Source organism: Chelonia mydas, chromosome 10 (genome assembly GCF_015237465.2).
Source record: "Chelonia mydas isolate rCheMyd1 chromosome 10, rCheMyd1.pri.v2, whole genome shotgun sequence".
In the NCBI taxonomy this organism is placed as follows: domain Eukaryota; kingdom Metazoa; phylum Chordata; order Testudines; family Cheloniidae; genus Chelonia; species Chelonia mydas.
The window spans coordinates 61,498,938-61,521,578 of NC_051250.2; the positions used below are offsets into that span (position 1 = coordinate 61,498,938).

Here is a 22,641-nt window from a genome sequence, read left to right on the forward strand (position 1 = left end):
GATGCCCGCAGGGGCCAAGCTAGGAATTGCAATGTATTACCTTGAAATGTAACTGTTTATGACACTATACCTAAGGTATTTGGAACCTTCCCCTTTTCTGCCAGCCCTAAGAAAATTCCCCTTCACTTTAGCCATGTGTATAAGTGCTTACTGGGATCCACCAGGGCTAGCGTCTACAGTGCCTAGTAGCTGCTGCAATGCCTTCAGTGCCGGCCTCTAAGTCGCAGTACACCTCGTGCTCCTGACTCCTGAGTACCTTCAGAGGTTTGCCCTACCACAGCACTGAGCTTTCTAATCCCTGAAAACTGAACACCCTGACCCACCTCTTCCCCCTACCCTGCCTCTTCCTCTGAGTCCCTGCCCTCTGTCACACCTGTCCCTGCCTCCATCACTCGCTCTCCACCCCCGCCCCCCTTGCTTGCTCCCCCAGGACTCACCTATCACCCGCAGAGCCAGGCTGGGAGGAGCTGATGTAGAGCCTGTCCACCTGCCCAGTCCCTGGAGCGAGGGGTGGGGTGGGGAAATCGGGGCACAGCGGGGCGGGGGGATCAGACAGGTTAACCCCACCCCCACCGGATGGCACCGGTACCTACTTTGGAGCCCAGTCTGGGAGCCAGCCAGTTCTCTCCGACATGCTGTGGGGTGGGAAGAGCAGCAGCTGCTAAGCAGAGCTGCTGCTCTAGGTACTCTTCCCATCCCCCGGTGGCAGAGGCCAGTTACTGCAGGTAAGCAGACTTTTACCATCCAATCAGCTGTGCTGACCGAACGCTGCCCATTTCCCTTTTCGACCAAAAACCGGACACCTGGCAACACTACTGAGCAGCCTTGTTGCTAACAAACCCAACCAGCGACACAATTAGGAATCCTGGGAAGTCCCCAACATTACAATAGACAGACTGTATCCAAACTTGATCTTGAGCACAAACAAGACAGGCAACAGCTCAGAGGCCCCTCTCTGGACAGGGCCCCCCCACAGAACCTCAGAAACATAGCCCAACACCCCTCTAGGAAGAGGCCTGGAAGAGAAGGTATTGAAGGCCTGATTTCCTTGGAGAGCCAGAGGGGGAGGCAAATTCAGAGCGAGGCCAGTTTGGGGGGCACATCAGATTACTGCAGGGTTTTTACACCTTCCTCCAACGTATCTGATGCTGGCCACTGTCAGAGAGAGGATACAGACTACATCGGTCTGAGCCAATCTGGCAAATCCTATATTCAGGACCAGCCACCTTTGTGGCCACTTGGGCCCAGACTGATTCTAGTAGGAACCTGATGTTTCCCCACCATTAGCAGATTATTCTACCAATCGATGGGAAAACTTCAAACAGGTTCTGGATGGCACCAAAGCGTTGATTTGATAATCTCCATTCTCTACTTTAAGCAATGAACAATGGGAGCAGTATCTGAAAAATACTGAGTTCCAGTATTTCCAGGCAGGAGCTGAGTCCCACTGCTTCTCCCGAGGGTTCGGTGAGAACATATTTCTTTCTGTATTGTTACTGGATAATGGGAAAATCTTGCTGTTCCAGTTGTTAGATGAGTTGTACTACAAAAAACTCAACAACGCCTAGGCTACTGGTGTGCTGAAATCACTGCCCATTGTGCTGACCAGCATTGTCTCATTATTGCCTTGTACTCCCCTCGGTCTCTCTGTATCCATTTGTCATCGTCTTGGCTTTACTTAGCTTGCAAATGCTTTAGGGCAGAGGCTGTCTTTTTGTCCTATGTTTGATCAGTACCAAGCACAATGGGGTCCTGGTCCATGACTAGGGCTCCCACATGCTACAAGTAATACAAATAATCATTACAATTTTGTTAAGCAGCTTGTTTGGAATTCACTCTTTATTGTATTTCGATTCATAGCCAAAGACACACAAGTGGCCTTGTCTGTACTGGGAATCTGCCATCAGTGGACACAGTTGCTACATCTGTGCAAACGCCTATGTGTAGACAGAGAAAGCCACGATTTGCATCGGTTGAGTTTACTTGGATTTTGCTCAGTGCAACACCAATTTCTGAACGGCAGAATCAGGGTTAATTCCAACTATAGACAAGACCTATATAACATGAAATAGAAATCTGGGAACTGAGAAGACCTGGCTGGGTAGGAGTCACTCTGTAACCTTCTGCAAGTCACTCACCATTGCCACATTTTGAAAGTGGCAGATCTGGGTTTTCCAGCCTTTAAATAAAACAAAAAACCTAGCATTGCCATGTTATCTAGCTGCGTGGCTCTGATAAGCCACCACTCACATCGGGAAGGGCTGCACTTCAGCCACCTCTCTCTTTTTTTGTTTGGCATGCTTGTTCTTGCTTCTCTTGAGTAAGTGCTCTCACTAGTTCTCCGGGGAAGCCGGGGGAGGGATTTTTGTATGTGTTACCTCACTTCCATCCGCCTAGAGGACACCCAATTTGTCTGGCACAAGCTACACCCCTAAAGTGAGTCAATCTTAGTTCCTGCTCCCCTCCTCTGGGACAGTTTCTGTAACTGCCCCAGTTTGCCATTTGAAATCATTTCCTTCTTCCTGCTGATGACTGTTCCCTTTGAAGCCAGCTGGCCCAGAGATTCAATTCCCTCAGTGTGGCAATAGTGAATGGGGTTGCAAGGCAGCGATGAGTAAGTGAGGTTTAAACTTTAAGCCAGCCACAATGAGCATCTGCTGTCTTGTGTCACAGTAGCCCTTGCATGTGGAAAGGCTGGTGCAGAGACCACAGCAGTACATGTGATGCAAGAGGAGAAAAGGCAGGCATGGCTGTTTCTTCACATTGAACAGTTGTTTAAATAATAACATTCCCTGGGGTTTCCTCCATTAATGTTTGTGCAGTGAGTCCCACTGCTGTGGGCATTCTGTTTCTCTGAATGGTATTGCAGGGAGGAAGGAAGTGGGCTGTGGGGAGTGGGAGGAAAGAGAGAGCGCCATGGAAACTCCCAGACCCTGATTAGCTCGTGGAGTGCAAAAGAGCAGTCATAAAAACCCACTGAAAAGGAGGCACATATCTACACCCTACTGTCCCCAGATGCATAGACACCATAGTGAGCAATGCCTTAGAAACCTTGTATAATAACAGAGAGAGAGCTCTGGACAAACAGGCCAGCCTATGAGAAGGAGCTGGAGGAGTCAATCTCTGCCCAATTTGCCTGTCTAAGGAAGGGTAGGGTGTTGGTGAGAGTCCAGCCATCAAGGATCCTGCACTCAGCTCAACCTAGACACCTATGCTGGATAACTAAGGGGCAGCGGTCACCAAGGCACAGAAGTGAATACATCACAGTGCCACTGGTGAACAGCAGAGGAAATAGAGAAGGAATCAAGGCTCTGAGTCTCCTCCCACTTACGGGGTATAAATCAGGAAGTCCATGGAGTCACATCAGTGTAAAAAGCACAAGTAAGAGGAGAACCAGCCCCAAAGGTCTGTCTCAGAAGTGATCCAGCAGCACAACTCAGCAGAACAAACAGCAACCCCCAGTCAGCAGCTAGTCCTGCCCTTCCCACATTGTTCCACCATAGCACATGCCACGGGGAGCAGCCGAGGCCCAACAGATGAGTCCTTCTCTCATGTCAATAAGTTAAGGTGGTTTGGGGGAAGCTTACGGTCTTCTAGCTCATTTATGTCATGTACTTTTTGTGGAGGATGGGGGCAGAAAGTAATGTATTGCAGGCACTCAGGTACTATGGTGATGGGGCCATATAGAGGACCTAGAAAGGTAGACAAGATAGGTCGCTTTACCTGTGGTCATGTCTATCTTGCAAGCCCCAACCCACTTCTTTGTCCTTTACACTGTGCACTGCCAATGTAACGCCAACAGACCCCAGTCGTCAGGGGGCAGGATCAAACCGGGGACCTCTGGAGCTTAGTGCATGAGCCTCTACTGCAGAAGTCAGCAAACTACGGTCTGTGAGCCACATCTGGCCCATGGGACCATCCTGCCCGGCCCTTGAGCGTACAATTTTAGAACCCCGATGTGGCTCTCAGCCCAAAAAGTTTGCCCGCCCCTGCTCTACTGCATGAGCTAAGAGCCAACTGGCTGTTAGCTAAGGCTGCAGAGCAGACTCGTTTAACTTTCTCTCTTTAAGTGGTCTCAGTGCCACTAGATGGGACAGAACACCACACCCAGACGGTGTGTGGGTTACACCAAGGCCCACTGCTCTCCTCATATGCTGTACACCTCAGCCTTGTTTGTGTGGAACTTGCCCACTTTTCCTGACTACAGTGTGCAAGTTGCACTCTTTGCCACTTCTGCAGCAAGCAACCCATGGTGCAAATCAAGGCACTTACAAAAGCAGATGCCAAATTCAGTCCCTCTAGAATACTGTAATTCTGGGTACTTTGTACAGCCTGAAGACAGGTAGTATCTTGACTGCAGAGGAAACAGCCCGTTGTCCCTCACTTTTTAACTAAAAAGAGGTTTATATTTATGCTAGATATGGATTTTAACTGACTCAAAATAACATCAGCCTCGTGGAGGTGTGATCCTGGCATGTAGGCAGTGAAATGGCATTCAGGCAGATGTGAGCAAACCCCACATGCAGTTACTCACATTTGATTTATTTTACCTGTGTCTTGTTTATTAAGATTTATGATGTTGTCTTGGCATCCAACAACTTCTAGGGCATAAAAGAAAACATTTTATAAGAATTTCTCCCAAAGTAAGAACAATTGTTAGTCTAGATCTTCAGCTAGTGACTTTAATGCAGCTACATTGGTTTACACCAGATAAGAAATTGATGATGTGAACAGAGCTATAAAAACTAAAGGAAATGAATAACCTGAAATGATAGACAGATTACAGAGTAAAGGTATCTGTGAAGAGGTTCTGTACCACCATAAGGAACAAGAGGTCGATGGAACACAGACACCAAAGTCTCTGAGAGATAGTGCAAGTACAGTAATTTATTGATAAAGGAAATCTGAAGAGTGAAATAAAATCTAAGTCCAGTTGAGATCCATGCCAGAAACACCAGATGAGATACGGGATCATTTAACAGCTCTTTAAACATTCAAAACAAATTAGGGGAAGCGTGCACAGACTGAAGAAAGAAAAGCAATTCTGTTCCCAGAAGTTAGTAAAAGGTCACCTTGATTTCATGAGTGGGAAAATTCTGGACATGCTAATTGGTACATGATGGAGAAACACCCACAAAAAAGTGATGGTGAAGGGGCAGGGTCTTTCTCCTTCCATCCAGCTGCTCAGTACCTTGTTGTATTCACAGAGCCTGAGGCCAGGAGAAAGGCAACAAATTTCCTGGGAAGGAGAAAATACACTTATTTTTATTATTTGCAATTTAAATGCCCTCTTGCATCATTATTAGCAATAAAGAGCTTAAAGCTAAATATTTTTTATTCCCAATTAGAGCGAAAAAACCTAATTATTCACCTTGGAATTTAGCCCTTTTTCCTGTTGCAAATCATCTTTGAACAGAGCGCAAATTTTCCAGATTTGTTCAATCTTCAAAATTGATCAATGAACGTTTTACACTAACAAATTTCAAGCTATGGATTGCTCAGAAACTTGATTCTGAGTATTTGAGCTGTTTGACTGGTAACTTGATGATGTGAGCACTCCTGGCATTAAAATATATGAACAAAGCTAGCTTTCTGTGTGTGTTCTTGCAAAGAAAAAGAAGCTGCTTGAGAGACCGATCATGGAAGGCAGCAGTATTGTGAATGCCAGCGAAGCAATATCCACCCAGCTGCAAGCCCAACGAACTGTAATTCCAGACAGAGCAATTTTAAAAGTAGCTGTTCTCATTCCCACTAACAGGAGTTTTGTCATTGACTTAAATGGGACCAGGATTTCACCCTGAGAGTACAGGTGGGCATAGAGAGAAACTATCTGCAGCAGCCCATTGGGCTAGGACATCTAGAGGATTGCTGGCTGAGTCCAGGAGAAGTCTAATAAAGTGCAGCTCACTCATAATGCAGATGTACTGTTCTCTTGCTTATAACGGTCATGCACCCTGCTTATTGTAGAACAGAAGGTTCTCTTTTGTTTATTGTGCAGTATATAATCTTGCATGGCTCTGGTTTAAGAAAGGAGGTATGATCTGCCGTTATCATGGATTATCAGGTTGTCTCCACAGCAAGTAGCAGACAGGAGCGTTCCTATGATGGCTTTTGAATTTCAATGAGCAGTCTGCACAGAGAGCTTTAAACGTAACTGTTTATCAGATCTGGGCAGAAGCAGCATTTTGCTCACGCATCCTTCCAAGATGCCCGGCGGCATTAAGTGAAGAAAAGTCTGCTCCAGCCACAATAAGGTCAGGACAGTCAAGCACAGAAATTCCAGAGGGCCTTAACTGTAAGTAATATGGCACTGCAGGGAGAGTAATCAGAGATAGAGGGTTTTAGAAAAACTTGCTTAAAAAAACTGTTTCTTGATAGTGATACAGGTTTACGACTGTATAAAGTGGAGGGGTTGGATTAGTGCTTTAAACATCAGAACTGAAATACACACATGCTCTCAGAGCTCAGACATCAGATATTGTCCTAAGAACCCAGTCCAACCCCCTCGGAAAGATTCCAAGAGACTTTGTTGGGAGGGGGGCCCAACCCTACATGCCTAAATAAAGACAAAGACAGAGATTAAATGCACAGCAAGAATAACATTGCCTCTTGGGGAAATGAATTGAGTTCCACGCAGAATGCAGTAGTGAAGTCTCTCACTAAATGGGCTACTGTCATGAAAGGAACACAGTCAAAGATCCCCTTCTCGCAGAAAGTGTTTCAATTTATTCTTGCTGTGAGTAATCCCGGAGATTACTCTCAATGAAAGACTTGAGGAAAATATTTTCCAGCTTGTTTACTTTGTGTGTTTGGCAGTTCTTTGTGTAGAAACAGCTTCACTCTTTCATCTGGATAGTCAGCAAGGCCTTGTAATGGGGTCTACAAACTCCATACTAAGCAGAGGCAGAAGGGGTGGGGGCATGGGTGACAGGTTTGTATAATTTTTGGTGGTGCCCACAATGGCATAAGACAGACCCATAGGATGGACCAGGGCAACCACCTCGGGCCCCGTGCTTTGGGGGGCCTCATGCTTTGGCGGGACGCAGGGTCCAGGGCAGCCTGGCGGGTTAGCGGGGGGCCTGGCACCGGCAGCAGCGAGTGACCTGGCCCCAGCCCGCCGCTTCTCCACCCCCATTCCACCCCTTCCCCCAAACCCCCCCCCCCTTTTCTGGCTTCCGCCCCCTCCCCCGAGCGACTCTGGGAGCCGGAGGGGCGTAGTGGGGTAGAGTGGGGCTGGGACTGGTTCGCTCACTGCTGCTGGCACCAGGCGCCCCACTAACCCCCCAGGCCACCCTGGACCTCATGTCCCCCTGAAGCGCAGGGCCCCCCCAAAGCACCCAAACGTTGGTGGAGCCGGGCCCACGTTTCTAAATATTGGTGGAGCACAGGCACTGGCCCATATAACTCGCCGCCTATGGGTGGTGGAGGGGAGCCTTTCCTGCCTGCAGGCAAGCAGCTTGACCACACCCCCACACAGCTGCCACAACTGCCACTCATGGAGGCAGGCACCACGCGGCAACCAATAGGGTAAACGAGGCCTGCTATAAAAAGAGAGAGCTCAGTGAAGATGAGGGAGGCAGAAAGGCTTGGGACAATGAAGGGGCAACCCCTGCATGAGGCTGCTTCCAGAAACACAGCCAAAGAGCCTGAAGGAGATGGCTAGGCCTAACTAGAGGCCAGGAACCAAGAACTGTCCTGACCCAGGAGCCAACCAAAGAAAGTCAGTCAGGGCAGTAGAAACCCCTCAAAACACCACATCAAGGCCGGTGACAGTTGATTTCAAGGGGAGTTAGGCTTCTAAATACCTTTGGATCTAAGCCTAAGGCCCTGATCCTAGATCAGGATCCACTGATGGGATGCCTGCAACTGTGCAGAGTACCCCAGCATTTGATGGGTGCAGGCATCAGATCCCAGTGCACAAGAGAGATCTTACTAGGATCCCCTGATTTTTCACACAGGAGCAGACGAGAGACAAAAATTTGAAAAACAGGGAAACTTGTTTGGAAAATGGCCAAAACTGACATAGGGATAAGAGTGGGCGTGGTGCCTGAAACTACTTTAAAATCATTTTGGGGATTGTCTAGATTTCTAGTTGACGCTGCCCCATCATCTCATTGGTTTGATTTCAGACAGCATTTCAGAATGCAGCTCCCCTCCTCCCCGGCTAGAGAAAGCGACCTCCTCCCCATCAATTTCATGGTCAAGGTCAGAATGAGCAGGTGGGCAGCAGAGAGTTACTTACAGCAGGAGGTTTTGATCTTTTTGCAAGGGGAGATACCACAGAATGTATTAGAGTACATCTACACTGGAAATGCTACAGTTGTACAGGTTTTTCCATGGCTGTAGTAAATCCACCTCACTGAGAGGCAGCAGCTAGGTTGACAAGAATTTTTCTATCAACATAACACTGTTTACACTGGGGGCTGAGGTTGGCTTAACTATGTCTCTCAGGGGTGTGAATTTTGCACACCTCAGATTGACCTAGCTATGTCACTCAAAGGTTTAGGTGTAGACCAGCCCTAACTCTCATTTCCATCAGTCTCATCACCTAATTTACAGCAAGCCCTCCTGAGTTCTCCCCTGCTAGAGACAGCGAGTGCCTTGCTGTCAGTCACTCATACTACATAGACGGGATCAGACCAAGCAATTGGAAATAAAGGCACACTCCACAAATGGGCATTTTCTAGTGTGGTACTACCAACCCCAAACATGCAAAAATCAAGAGTCTGACACCCAAAATCATGAGATTTTTAAAAAACAATAAGTGTCAGGATTTTTATTTGCCTTCTGGGACTTCAGGTTGGACATGCTTCACATCATCAAGCTTTTCTCTGAAACCACAAGGGTTAGAAATTTTGATTTAAAAAAAGGGAAATAGTAACTTGAGATTCTCATACAGTATCATGATTCCACTAGCAGGGCCTTTAAGAAAAACCCTACAAATCATGAGTGTTGTCTGCAGTTTCTAAGGCTTTTCATGATGAGTGCCACTACCATTTGTGGGACCTGGGTAAACCGCTTCACCTCTCTGGATTTCAGTGTCCCCATCTGTGAAAATAATAAAAAGGGACAGCGCCAACTGTGCAAATCCTTATTTTCCCATGTAACTCATGGCAGGGGCAAGATGACAGCAGCATTGATTTCTGCTTATTTAGAAAGCTGATTATCTGACTTTCTTTAAAATATTCGAGGAAAAACAATACCAGCCCCCATATTGACCTAGGCACGTGGTGAAACAACGGCTGTTGTTTATCATTCATTCTTCCAGATTTGGTCGCCAGGCTTACATGGATGAACATGCATGGAGAAGCTGCTCTGCGTGCAGTGAACAGAATCCGCGCACACACTATCTCTTCACATGCTCACCCACCTGGTGTCCATGGTCTCAAGCGGAGTGAAGATGTAAACACAAGCTGCTGTTGAAGTGGTTGGCTGGGCTTTTCTCATCCCCCCACTCCGCAATCAAGTATTTAAGAAAGAGACAGATTGTTGTGATCAAAACAGGCAGAAATCAGTTCTTCTCCAGAGCATCTCCTGCAGTTCTAGCACTTGGCTTTTACAAAGTCTTCCACTAAAGGATCTCAAAGCATTGTACAGTAATTCGTAATTAAGCCTCACACAACACTCCTGGGAGTCATGTATCATTATCCCCATTTCACAGGTGAGAAAAACATCATAATTAATAATACTTTGAGGCAAAGAGGGTGAAGTGACTTGTCCGAGGTCACAGCACAAGCTAATGGCAGAGCCAGGAATCCTGATTCTCAATCTTTTGCTCTAAGAGCACAACAGGACTTATTCCATGGTAAGCAGGGAATTTTAAAATAGACACAATTAGCTTTTAACCTAGTGGCTCTGTAGAGAAGTGGACTCACTACTGGTGAGCCCCCTCAAGCTGGGTATGGTGTAGCAGCTCTTTCCTGATTTAGCATTCCCTGCCAACATCTGCTCCAGCCCTGCAGTGCTCTCTTTTCTCACAACTGGGCCCTCTAGCCAGGTCACTTTAATGTCTCTTCCCTTCTGTGAAATCAACATCCCGCACAGAAACTGTCCCTCTTGACCCTGGTCATTGCTAGGATGTTTTCCACCTCTCCAGAGCTCCTCTTCCATTCACTCCTGTCAGAATAGTTGCCCCAAGGCTTCTCCCTGGAGTCTTTCAAACAAACTCAAAAGCAAAACAACACACACCAAAAGGAACTTTTGTCCCTTCTGCTAGCTTAAAGTTTTAATACATTCAGGGGCCTCCCCAGCTCTCTGTTACCTTCCTGGAATCTTGCTAGTCTGGATCCTATACTCCTGTCTACCCCAAGGCCATCTGCCAGTCAGTTGGCCTTCGCTCAGGTCCATTCCAGGAGTCTGCTTCACCCTTTCAATATTCTACTATTCTAATATTCTATGAGGGCCTGTCCCAGGGTGTATGCACCCTCTGGAATCTCCTCTTCAGTTGAATGTCTTCCTGGGTTTCTTCCCTGGAGGTTCAGCTTCAACCCTTTCATCAGGTCTCACTGCAGGAGTGTGCTCCACCCTAGTGAGTGCTCTGTATCCCAGGTTCCACACTGTGCTACCAACTGCAGGGCTCCTTTCTTCTCTCCCTGCAGCCCACTTCTACTCTGGGCTCCTTCTCTTTATAGAAACCACATAGCTCCTCCACAGCTGGGCTTCATCTTTCTTAGGCCTGGCCACCCTCCCCAGGTGCAGCCAGGTAGCTTGCCAATTTACCCTTTCATCACCTGTGGGGGTTACACACCTCATCATAGGCTCCCAAACTATTTTACTGGAGCTTCATTGCAATGCATTAGCAGATGAACCTGGCCATCCTATATCCCACCTGGTGTCACCTTGCACTATGGTCAGACACACGGTTGCCACCATCTCTTCATTTTCTCTCTCTCTCTGTACTTTCCCAAATCTGCCCTCTCTTTCCTTCTAATTTTCAGCTTTTTCTTTGTCTCTCCAGAAGCCAACAGACAGTTTGGGGGGTGCCGGGAGATGGAAGGAGCTGTCTTGTGTGGCTCAGAAGGACTTGGCTGCATATGGTCTCTTGGCTCAGTTGAGTACTGTGGAAGCAAACTATAGAAGCCTGAGCTGGCAGACTATAAGTAAGGCCTACAGACCTGCACTAGGCTACCACATGATCAGGGGCCTGCTTTCACTTATCACTGAATTTTATTAACAGCTGTTAAATGCCATTTGTATGGAGCGGGCATTCACAGGTGCCTGTGTAGCGGATTTTTTGAAGGTAAAACATTGTTTAGGAGACAAACGCTATTAGGTGAATTCAGTTGTGAGCCTGGATCCTTTTAGAAAGGTCATTTCCCCCAGTTTTTTGGCATGTGAACTATGTGGCAAATGGCAACGTCATGCCAGCCATGTCTGAATTCCCTCATTATCAGACTGCAGTAAACGAGGTTAGACCACAGAGCCTGAAGTGCTTTCATTGGTGGTTACAGGAAGAAGTACCTCCATTCACAGACTGCTGCAGCATAGCTGAGAAAGGGAAGTCTGCTGGAGCGGAAACATCTGTGAACGGCTGGAAATAAGCATCTGGGCAAAGGTATGTTTACGACTCCTTACTTGATGAAACAACCAAGTATTAACAGGAAGACTGATAAAGGAGAAAGCGGAAGCGCTTATTCAAATGCCCAACTATGGGTCCAGTGTGTTACTGGCAAACACAGTATCGGGAGCACTAGTGTGTGACTTTTCCTGACCCATGCAGAAGCCTAATAAGATCCAATTTCAGAGTGGAGAGCACTGAGTAAAATCTGAACTGATACAAAGCCAGTTCCTTCATGTGGAGTTCCAGGAGGTCATCCTGCATTCAGGCTCACAGCATCAAATCCTGCTCCCGCTGACATCAATGGGTGTCCTGTCATTGACGTCAGTAGCTCAGGATGTGCCCCTCAAAGCAGAGGGACATTCCTTTCTCTAAGTGAAAGGTCTCTTGTTATCTGACTGCTGAGGTTCTTTTGCTGCTTGGTCCAAACTTTCACAGAGATCCCTCTCTGCACACATGAAACAAGACAAGGTGCTTTCAGCTGTTTCTGCACTGAAGCTGCAGCAGCAATTCAAGCTTTAACATGCACCAACAGAATTGACTCAAGATGCTACTGCCACATTTTTAGTGATAATGGGACTGATCCTGGGCCCTGTGCATTGGACTGGCAGTGTATGGGAGCCACAGAGTATGGCTACACTGCAAAAAAACATCCATGGCAGCGAGTCTCAGAGTCCAGGTCTATAGACTCAGGCTCACTGTGCTACGGTGCTAAAAATAGTCTTGGGTTTCAGATCATGCAGCTTTCTTGTCAAAAGACTAGAGACTGTAAACCAGACTTTCTCCATTGTTCTGTCCCCTTTGACGCAAAGGGGCTCTCTGTAGATGACTATTATCCCAGTGCGACACAGAGCTACTTTAGATAATGCCTACGCCATCCCAGTTAGCTCATGGCAAAAAGGAGCATAGAGGGAAACGAGGGGCTGGCCAGAGCCCTGTTGAGCTCCAGCAATGTCTGGGCTGACAAACTGACCTCCTCAGGACCATAACCAGCTGCTGTACTTCAGAGCAGCCCCTAAACACTCCTATTAACTTCAGTGGGCTTTGGATCAGACCCTTCATTCAGAGGTCTCTTCTTTTTGCATGTCGGATTTTATCAAAAGAAAAATATTTACATTAGGCCACCAAGAAGCAAATGTAAAATTGAACTCTCGTGTGTAATACACAACAAGCATTTTTTCACTGTTTATAGCAATACAATAATTAATAACTGATGATGATGATGATGATCACTCAGTAACGAGTGATCGCCCATCATCATCAGTTAATAACTAAAGGCCAAATTCTGCTCTCAGATACACATGATCGTTTCTCATTGCCTTCAGTGGAAGTCATGCATGTACATGTGCCTAAGCAAAAACTTAGATCTTTATTAAAATCCTGTGTGACTGTACATTGTTTTTGCCAAATTACAGTGTTTTAAATTTAGCTGAATGAGTATCATGTTTCAGGATATTGTCTGAACTAAACTGAAGCCAAGCCAGACCTGAACTCATTGACTCTGAGTCCATGTAAACAGTCTCAGTCATGTCTCTTAGGTTAGGGAATGTGGAATTATCTCACTTCAGTCTGCGTCTGAGGTTTGCATAGAAAAGACAGACATACCAAAGAGACACCATCAGACATCATATGTTCACATGAGCACACCATGAAACCAACCCTGCACAAAAAGTAACAAGATGTTCAATTCCCTGAAGTGGGTGTTGTGTTGCAATTTAGTAAATACAATAATTATATATTCAGTACCTCCCTTTGCTGTTAAATTTGTGCGAGCACTTCCATCATAAACTGGTATTTTTTAGGAGGTTATAGTTTGACTGTAAAAAGTTACAGTGGAACAAAACTTGGCAAACAGTGTTTAAGTCAAAGACTTTAACTACTGTAAAAGTTAGTTTGACCAATGTCATGATATGGGATAGGACATTTACATTTGTGCTACTTTAAAACTCAGTTAAATTTAGAAACTGATGCAGAGATCTAATCACTTTGGTATTTATATCTTTAAGGCTAGTTATATATTTTGGAGGTATTCTTTTCCTTGTCCAGTAAATAGCACTTGATAAAATGACCTGTTTCCTCCCCAGGAGGCCAGAACATTTAAAGGCCATGGTCTGGTGCTTCCTGGAACTAATGCACATGGAATAATTTTCCGCTGTGACACAGATCAGCAGCAAACTAATGGAGTTGCTAAAATTCTGGCCAGGAATAAAACTGGGGAACTAGAGTCTAACTTTGAGACCCAAAGCCATGTGGCTGGGGAAGTAGGACAAAGTTGCAGCTCAAGCCAGATGCATTCTGCCTGCAAAGCAGAAGTTGAGCTGTACAAACAATGGATTTTTCAGTTCACTGGCAATTCTGAAACATCAAAACAAATTCATTTCAGGTTAAAAACTGAAAAACCCCAAACAAAATGTTTTGTTGCAATTTTGAGCATTTTAAAACTTTAAAAACATTTTAAAAATAAAATTAAAGGAAATTTCAAAACGAAAACTCATTTTGAATTGAAAATCAAAACATTGTTTTCTAAAACGTGTCAACAAAATGTTTCATTTTTTTCAGGATTTTTTTTTTTTTTTTTTTTTTTAGATTTTTTTCTCCCTATGACCAAACAATTCAGTGAAATCAACACGAATTCACAAACTGTTGGTCACTGTACCTGCTTTTCTCCCCCCCCAAAATATCTGATTGAAAATTTTTGCCCAGCTCTAAGTGGAGACAGGAAGAATGTCTCTAGGGGACGTTGAAGGAAGCACATGTGTGATACATCTTAAGGCCCAATCTCGCAAAGACCAATCCATGTGCTTATCTTTAAGAATGTGAATAGTTCTGATGAAATCAGTGGGACTACTCATGTGCTTATAATTAATCATGTGCATAAATCTTTGCAGGATAGGAGGCTAAAAGTGCAACATACCTCCTGCAATGATGGCCTCTGAGAGCCAAGCACCCAGTCCCACCTCTTTAAGCGGCTGAGCACCACTAGTCCCACTCCCTCTTACTCTCGAGAATCAAAAATAGAACCCTCACTCCTGCACAGCTGCACTGGGGGGATGGAGGAGGGTAGGGAGAGAAAGAACATGTAAACAAACACCACAGAACATTTATAAATATTCAGCTTTAACAATCTTTGGCGCTAATATGTAGGCCTGGAAACTACAAAGCCTTGCTTTTACTCTCATTCACAGAAGTCCCCATTCTCACAAGTTAGCTTTTGCAGGATTGGGCTTTTCATTAAGAAAGGACCCAATCCTGCAGCCCTTATTCATGTGAGTCATTCTTTATACATGACCAGAGGCTACTAGCATGACTGAGGATTTCCAGGATAGGGCCTACGGCCATTAACCTGACAGCATCCCTGAGAAACCTGGGCCGCAGATTTCCTAGTTCCCACAGTGAGTGACAGACACAAGCAAAACTGCCCCACAAACAAAAGTATAGTATGAAAGGCTACCAGAGAATCTGTTCTAAGCTGCTGCTTTCATCCCCTTTGTGTCTGAGACGGGTGAGGATACCCGGTTCGGCAGAGAAAGCAGGGAGTCTGCAGCTCAGTGTTTTGGCTCTTGGGGGTATAACTGGGTTAAAATGGAGTTGCTAGCTGTTCTGTTTTAAATTACAGCCCTATTCTACTGGCTTCTTTGGGAATATTCACAAACAGGTTTCTAACTTGTAGCAAAAGAAAGAAAGAAAAAAAAAAAGGCCATTGCAGTTCACCTCAAAGACACAGGGCCAGGTCTTCAGCCCAACTAAAGTCACTTTGAGCCTCTTGAGCAGATCCCTCCGGCATGGAGAACCTGGTGTAAAACAAGGGGTGTGTCAGAGCAGAAAGCAGAATTGGGTGTGGCCAGAGGCATGACATGCTCAGTTGAACCCTCAGTGGCAGAACTGTCCCGAGGGGATCATCTTGTAACTTGCTCTGGGCACTGGTTTGTCCTCTGCCAGCCAGGGGAAGTGTAACAATGGGTTACAGCCCCCTTTGCCTTCTCTCCCCAGCTGCCTTGAGCATAAACTTAGTAGGACTGTATCCAGATTCTCTGCCATCTAAATATTTGAGCAGCAGAGACTAGCTACTCCACAGAGCGCACCCAAGGAGAATTTCCACCCTGAAGATGAAAAATGTGAAGATTATTCCAGTAATTATAAGATTCAAGGTTGCCAATTCAGATGCTCCCCTTAGCAATGTGATGCCTTCAGCGACCTACAGTAATTGGTGAAGAGCTGCCTTAGAACGAAAAGGCAAATCCTGGAGTCTTTAGTCCTTAATTCAGGCAAAAATCCTATTTCCTCCACTGGGAATTTTGCTGAAATATAGCTTGAGTTAGGATCCCAGGACCATGATATAGAAAAGCACATTTCATTCTCAGCTAATCTATATTTCTGTCCTCTGTTTAATCCGAATACCTGAATAGAAGAGTGATGCAAACAGCCTGCATCTGGAGGTAGCAGAGAATCGATTGCAATACAGGGCCTGTTTTAAGTAAAGTATAGAAACATTAGGGAATGAATTGTGCTCTCGGAGTCCCTGAGCAGTTCTTTACTATGTGTAACTAGAAACACTGCTGGCCATTGGAGTATTTAGAACATCAACTCTTTATTTTACAGTTGAGTCAGTTCCACAGCCAAAATTGAAATAAATTATGTCACATATCAATTGTAGCTGCCCATTTAATCTGCAAGATTCCTGGAGGGGAAGGAATTTTCATAGTACTATATAGCACATAAGAAGGAAGCAGGGTGGTCTCTGTTTAGATCACAAAACTGGGAGCCAGGAGATCTGTTCTAGTCCTGGCTCTGCTACAGATTTACTGTGGGCCTTTGTGCATATTATGTCAATGCTCTGTACCTCAGTTTCCCCATCTGTAAAATGTGAACAACAGGAGACGGCTTGGTAAAGCATTTTGAGATTTTCAGATGAACAGCAAAATGCAATATATATATTTTAGGTCTGTTTTACTTTGTCAAAGCAACATGGACCAGAATTCAGCTCAGAGAGAAAATGCAGATGTTAAGTTTACCTTCACCTACCAGAATCTGGTTGCGAGTTAACAATCCTTGATAAATGGTTGAGGTCACTCAGTGAGTCGGTGCGATGATGCAAGGATAAGCCTGGTGCTGCCACTTAAAGTACGTCTATCAGTACCTTGGGCTAGGATAATAGCAAAATAAATTTAAACCAAACTGAGATCCTGCTGGCAGCCACTGTTAAAAAATGTAGCTCTCAAACTGTCTTCATGTGCTGCAATCAGCAGAGAGAAGAATATTCATTGATAACATTGGAATATACATTACTTAATCCACATCTGAAAGGCAGGATTTACCCGAGACCCCAGCCATAAGTTACTGAAAGGATGTTCTCATAAGAAAGTGCTGGAGGAACATATCATTTCCTCCTCATTCCTGGCTTCCAGGCCAAGCACATGTCATAAACTCATAATGCCTCTGGAAATGTGGAATGATGGACAGGACCAGACTGGAGGACTTCTAACAGCTGTGTTAAGGTCAACAAGAACCAAATAGATTAATAACCTCTTTTATTTCTGAGAGTTATAAAGCATGCAGATTGCATGTTATGATGGGGAAGGGCATGTGCTAACTACAATAAACCTGCTTCTATATCATTAATATGTCCATGGCCAATGCTTCTTTGCTTTGGAATTGCACAGTTCCGTTGGTCCAGTGGAAACAATGTTTCACTATGTGGGAAATGAGCTGCTGACTCTGGCTGTTCTTGTCCTCAGCTGAGTCCCATTTGGTCTATGTTCATTCAGAGCAAATGTGGTTTTGCACGATGGGTAGCATTGCTGCAGCATGCATAGCAGAGTCAGTACCTCCATTTTATGCACCATCTGCTCCTTTACAATTTATACCTCAGAGGACGGAGTGGAGTCTCACTAGTAGAGATGTCAGAAAATTTTTTGATGGAACAATTTTTTTGTCAAAATGCAGTTTCATTGATCAAAAGGTTTGGCAGGTAGTGTCGATTTTTGACAACATGTTTGATGGGAAAAAGGCAAAAGAAATCTTTTTGACTTCCTTGTTTCGATAAGGTAAAATGTTTAGTTTTTACTATCTTTTTGATTAATTTCATTTTGACTGGTACAGCATAACACTAAAAATATTGTATAATATATATTATACTATTTTATGTTACTTTATAATGTTTCAACATTATCTAAAGGAAGTGTTTCAGTCATTCCAAATCAACATTTTTCTCAGTTTTCGTTTCGGGGGGAAGTTGACATTTTGGCTTTTTATTCTGAACACATTTTGAAATGTTGGAATTTCCCACAAAATGGAAATTCCAGTTTCCAAACAGCTATACCCATTACATGAACTGCAGCTGCTGGCGTGAATGTCATGATCTGACTAACCTGTGTGCATTTCTAGAACTATCACCTATATATAACCAGTTCACGCAGGTGTCAGGGGCAACCAGATACTAGGGACAGCAAACTGCTTACAGTCGACAGCTCATTTCCTGAAGAAACAACAAAAGCTACCCACCTTGCTAAACCACAATGAAAACAACAACAAAAATAAAGCTACACTTTTTGCAAAATTGGCCGTTACCTTATTTTTATGGCTTTGAGCTCTGTTTATACAGAGGCAAGGTTGCAGCTGAGCACAAAAACTGTCATTTTTAGTTGCTTTCTACCCACCAAGTCGTGAAAATATCAGTTTCCAAAACCAGCAGCTTCTCATACCTCAAAGACAGAAAAATAATGAAACTTAAAAAATGTTTACTTTACTCTTGCTTCCCCTTTTAATTATTTCTATGGGGACAAACTGGTTAATGAGTTCTACGGTTGATAGAAAAATGGAATTTCCATGCTCTAGAACAATCTGATTTTTTTCAATATTTGTTTTCATCCTCAAGTAGGATGAAAGGTCGGAAAAACCAAACCAAACCAAAATGTTTCACAGAATATAAGTTGTTCTAAAAATCTTCTGAACTCTGGGGCTGCACTGATCAAGGACAGAAACTGTGGGTGGGGTGACTTTTGGGTTGCTGGACTTAAGGGGGAAAGGGACACTGCCAAACTTACTTGGGGATGGGTCTTTTGCTCATGGTTTGTGTTATGAATCCTGTTCGTGGTGTTTCCCCAACATAATGCCACATTGTTTCCCTCCTTTATTGAAAGGCTTTTGCTACACTCGGGACTCTGTGCTTGCGAGAGGGGAAGTATTGCCTCTTAGAGGCGCGCAGGGGGGTGGTATGTAATTGTCCCAGGTCACTGGGTGGGGGCTCAAGCCAGTTTTGCATTATGTTATTGAAAAGGAACCCCTACATACTGAACCCAGCCCTTGTTGCTGCCAACTCCGACTGGCAGAAGGGTTACACTAACAATACTGACATTTAAATGGTCATCGGGCTTCCGAGCCAGCAGCGCCACGGAGATGAGCAGGGGACGTTCAGTGGCATTGGTAAAGTCCATCTGCACACTCCTTCAGACAGCGAATTTGGAAGGTTTTCTCACAACCAGAAGAGTTAGAATTTTTTTTAAATGAATTAAAATTTAAATTCTCTGGAGAATGTTAGGAACACTAAGAACCTCTCCTGGGAGACCCTAAATCCATCAGCTGTGTGGAAGGTTTGCACACCCTGATCTCAAGAGACCCAGCAATGACATTGCTTATTTCAAAGAAACAACCAGTTAGGACTCCCAAAATTTCAGGGCCTTGCACCTTCCAAGGATGATGGGCTCTCTCTCTGTTATGAGTCATCTGTCTTCCTTGCCTTGCCCAGTCTCCCCTCCCCTTACACTTTAATTTTCTGACTCAGAAGAGGTGTGTCAGATCCTGGCAATCAGCCCGCATAATGCATGTGGCATACTCCACAGCTGCAAGCTGCTGATAAATATGTCACACAATCTGATTCTCGAGTATCTAATATAGGACAGCATAGCTGGGGCATCCCAGTTAACAGGGTCCTAGATAGGGTCACAAGTCATCATGAGGGCAGACAGGTTTTTTCCCCCACATAGGAGACATTTGTTGCGGCCAAGCTTCTTACATGCTATTTCCCAGTGAACAGGGAGAGCTGTACAGGCCACCTAGGGTCTGGCCCCTTAGCCTACAACAGAAAATGCAGCAATATGGAGGCACCACTCAAGTGCTTTCACCTCACTGACTGTATTTTGCAAGGCACCGCTTCTTATTTAACACGCACTTGCCTAATAGATTCCACGCCCCCCAGTAACAGCCTATGGCCGGGATTCTGGGCTACTTCTCCAGGAGACACAAGATGGAGAGGGAGAGCGAGGGATGATGGTGGCTTTATGCCACGTGTGCTCTCCCAGTTTTGGGCTGTCTAGGGGCTGAAACAGCTCATGGCACAACTCTGGCAGCCTAGGGTCGCAGGACAAACTGGAAATGCTATAGCAGCACGTGCTATAGCTCCGTCCTCTCCAACAATCCTCACATAAGCCCTATGCCAGGGTTTCAGTGGAGCAAGGAAAGGCCACTTACAGCTGTCCAGAGCAGTGCTTGCCCCAAGGGAATTCTCCCCTTGCTGGCTGTTTATGGCCCCTCTCTGCCAGCACAGCAGCGGAGAGAGGCCAGGGTGAAGAGATGACTGAGTCCCTCTCATTAAGTCTTTATTCAGCACTGACTAGCCACTGTAAACATTCTGCAATGAAAACTTAGGTGGCAGTTTTGTTGATGATACAGCACATGGGAGAGCTGAACACAGTCTCTGCACAGCTGACTGTAGTGTAAAAAAACAACAACAAGCCTGATTTGACCAGCAAACTAATCAGGTGGGATTTGGAGACTACACCATGACAGAGACATCTGTCATAAGAAAATGCTGGCTTTCCAATTGTCTAACCTGACATTGCTTTTCATTTCCTGAATGTCAAAAGTGGTGAAAAGATACAGGGTGTTTTCAAATATCAGGTCATCTCTGTAAGAAGCTTGATACCACGAGGCATCCTGCTTATTTTCTGTTTCCCATGCTTTGTTTTCAGTTGCACTAAGTTACCATCATTGGTAGATTATTCCAAACATTGATTAATGATCATTATTGTAGCGCCATTGAGAAAAGGGCAAGTGTGTGCACTCTCTAGCTGTAAACAGCCATTACATAACCAAGCTATAATTATTAAAACTTTCATTACTAGCCATGCATGACAGGAATTCAATTCAGGGAGCTTGAGTGTGTTGCAAAGCATCATACACTTGGTTAATTATTTATTAATTTGCAGTAGTATAGGCAAGGGTCTGAGGATTCCACCATTTGCTGCCTGTTGTTGTCGAATATTCACTAATTGCTAGAAGCTCTTTTGTGTTTGAGTATAGACAAGCACTGACACCACAAAGGGGTATTTCCAGTATGAGCCAAGTTTACCCAATTTGGTAGAACATTGCTCTATTTTACGGTTTTTATTTTTTATAAAAATACTCTGAGATAAAGCTTTGATCCATAGAATCAAGGTTTGCATTCCCAGTGTAAGACATATGTTTCCTGCAAAGAGTAACTGTGGAATTTAAAATAATAAGCAGTGGCGTTTGCTTCAGAGTTTTTGCACAGAACATCCATCCGGTCCACCAGCCATGAGCATGCAACGAGAGAGAATGGTCCAGTTATGACAGGTATGAGAATCAGGACTCCAGGATTCTCTTCCCAGGTCTGCTGCTAACTTGCTGTATATTAGGCAAGTAATTTAACTTCTCTATGCCTCAGTTTACCCACAAATAAAATGGGTATACATGTAAATACTCTTTTCAGATGGCTGAAGTACACCTAAAAAGTGGGGGAGTGGAAACTGGTCAAAATTTACCTGTTTTTGTGTTTGCAAAATGTCCATGAAAGCAAAATAATTCTGATCATATTTGGTAATGGCACTGGTTGAGGCACCCCTGTCATACATCCTAATGGATTAAGCACAGATATAGGAATGCAGAGATCTCAGGATTTATTCTCATCTCCAGAATTAAGTGACTTTAAAACTTTGCATTTATTTAGCACTTTGCAGACCTTATTTAGAACAACGGTATCATTATTCCATTGTAGAGAGTGGGGAAAGAGCAGCTCCAAAAAGTTAACTGATTCACCCAGTCAGCCAGCAAATCAGTGTCAAAACCAGGATTAAAACCCGTATCTCTTGGCTACAGATTAGCCATTCACCTGGGAGCCAAGTCACTTGAAGGGCCGGCCCACATCATTTTGGCACCTGAGGCGGGAGCTCAAATGATGCCCCCATGCCCCCTCACTTGGGCCAAAACTTTGAAAGGTCTCAATTCTGCCTTCTTCCTGTTCTACTCCTCTTATGGTACTGCTCTTCTACCTACCCGTAACCTCAATAAAGGAGAACTAACAACTTAAAATGCCTTGTTCAAAAATTTTAAGTAACACTGAACTTTCAAACACCTGAACAGCAAATGTAACTTTTCTTGTCTGCATAGTAAACACTGGCATTTTTATCTGTTTGAATAATCAAAGTGGTGCTTTCCATGCCTTCTTGGTTGCAAAGATTTGAACTGCTTCCTGAAGGTCCACAGTCTGGGCCAGCTCATGCTCTGTTGAGATGGTTGCAAGGCCGACCAGCCTCTCCTCTGTCATTGTGGAGTGTAGATGTGTTTTTATTAACTTCAGCTTGGAGAAGCGTTCTCCACTGGCAACTGTTACAGGAAGTGTTAGAAGTATGCGCAGAGCAACAAAAGCATTTGGAAAAAGGGTGGTCATCTTATTTGTGCACATATATTCCAGAACAGCTTTTGGAGTTGATCCTGCTGAAACGTATCTTGAAAGGGCTTTCAGTTCATCACCTAAATCACTTGCATCAATATCGTACATGTCATCATGTGTCAACACTGTCTCTAGTGCCCTGCATTGCTGGTGTACGTCTTCTTCAGGTATAGTGAGGAGTTTTGGAATATCATACAACATCCCAAATATACTGCTGTGTTCCTTGAGCTGCATGAAATGTTCTTCAACTGACTGTATTGCACAATCTAGCACCTGGTTAAAGAATTTAACTTTGAATTGTTGTTTGCGGTCTCTTATGGGATTATCACATGCCTCGTAATCAAAATGTCATCTTCTTCAGTGACTCTTGTATTCTTGAGTGGGTGGGAAAATAGCT

At 44.6% G+C, this 22,641-nt stretch overlaps 1 long non-coding RNA gene across 2 annotated transcripts; it reads right to left on the bottom strand.

Annotated features, from left to right (window-relative positions):
* Positions 1–4,867: 4,867 nt before the first annotated feature.
* Positions 4,868–21,981, bottom strand: LOC119567243. Of its 2 annotated transcripts, XR_005227176.1 has the most exons (4): positions 16,580–18,545; positions 15,956–16,022; positions 15,269–15,348; positions 4,868–5,239 (listed from the first exon to the last, which is right to left on the bottom strand). It is a non-coding gene; the product is annotated as an uncharacterized LOC119567243 (long non-coding RNA). The 2 variants fall into 2 exon arrangements; XR_005227175.2 differs by having other exon boundaries at positions 15,956–21,981.
* Between the last annotated feature and the right edge of the window lie 660 nt (positions 21,982–22,641).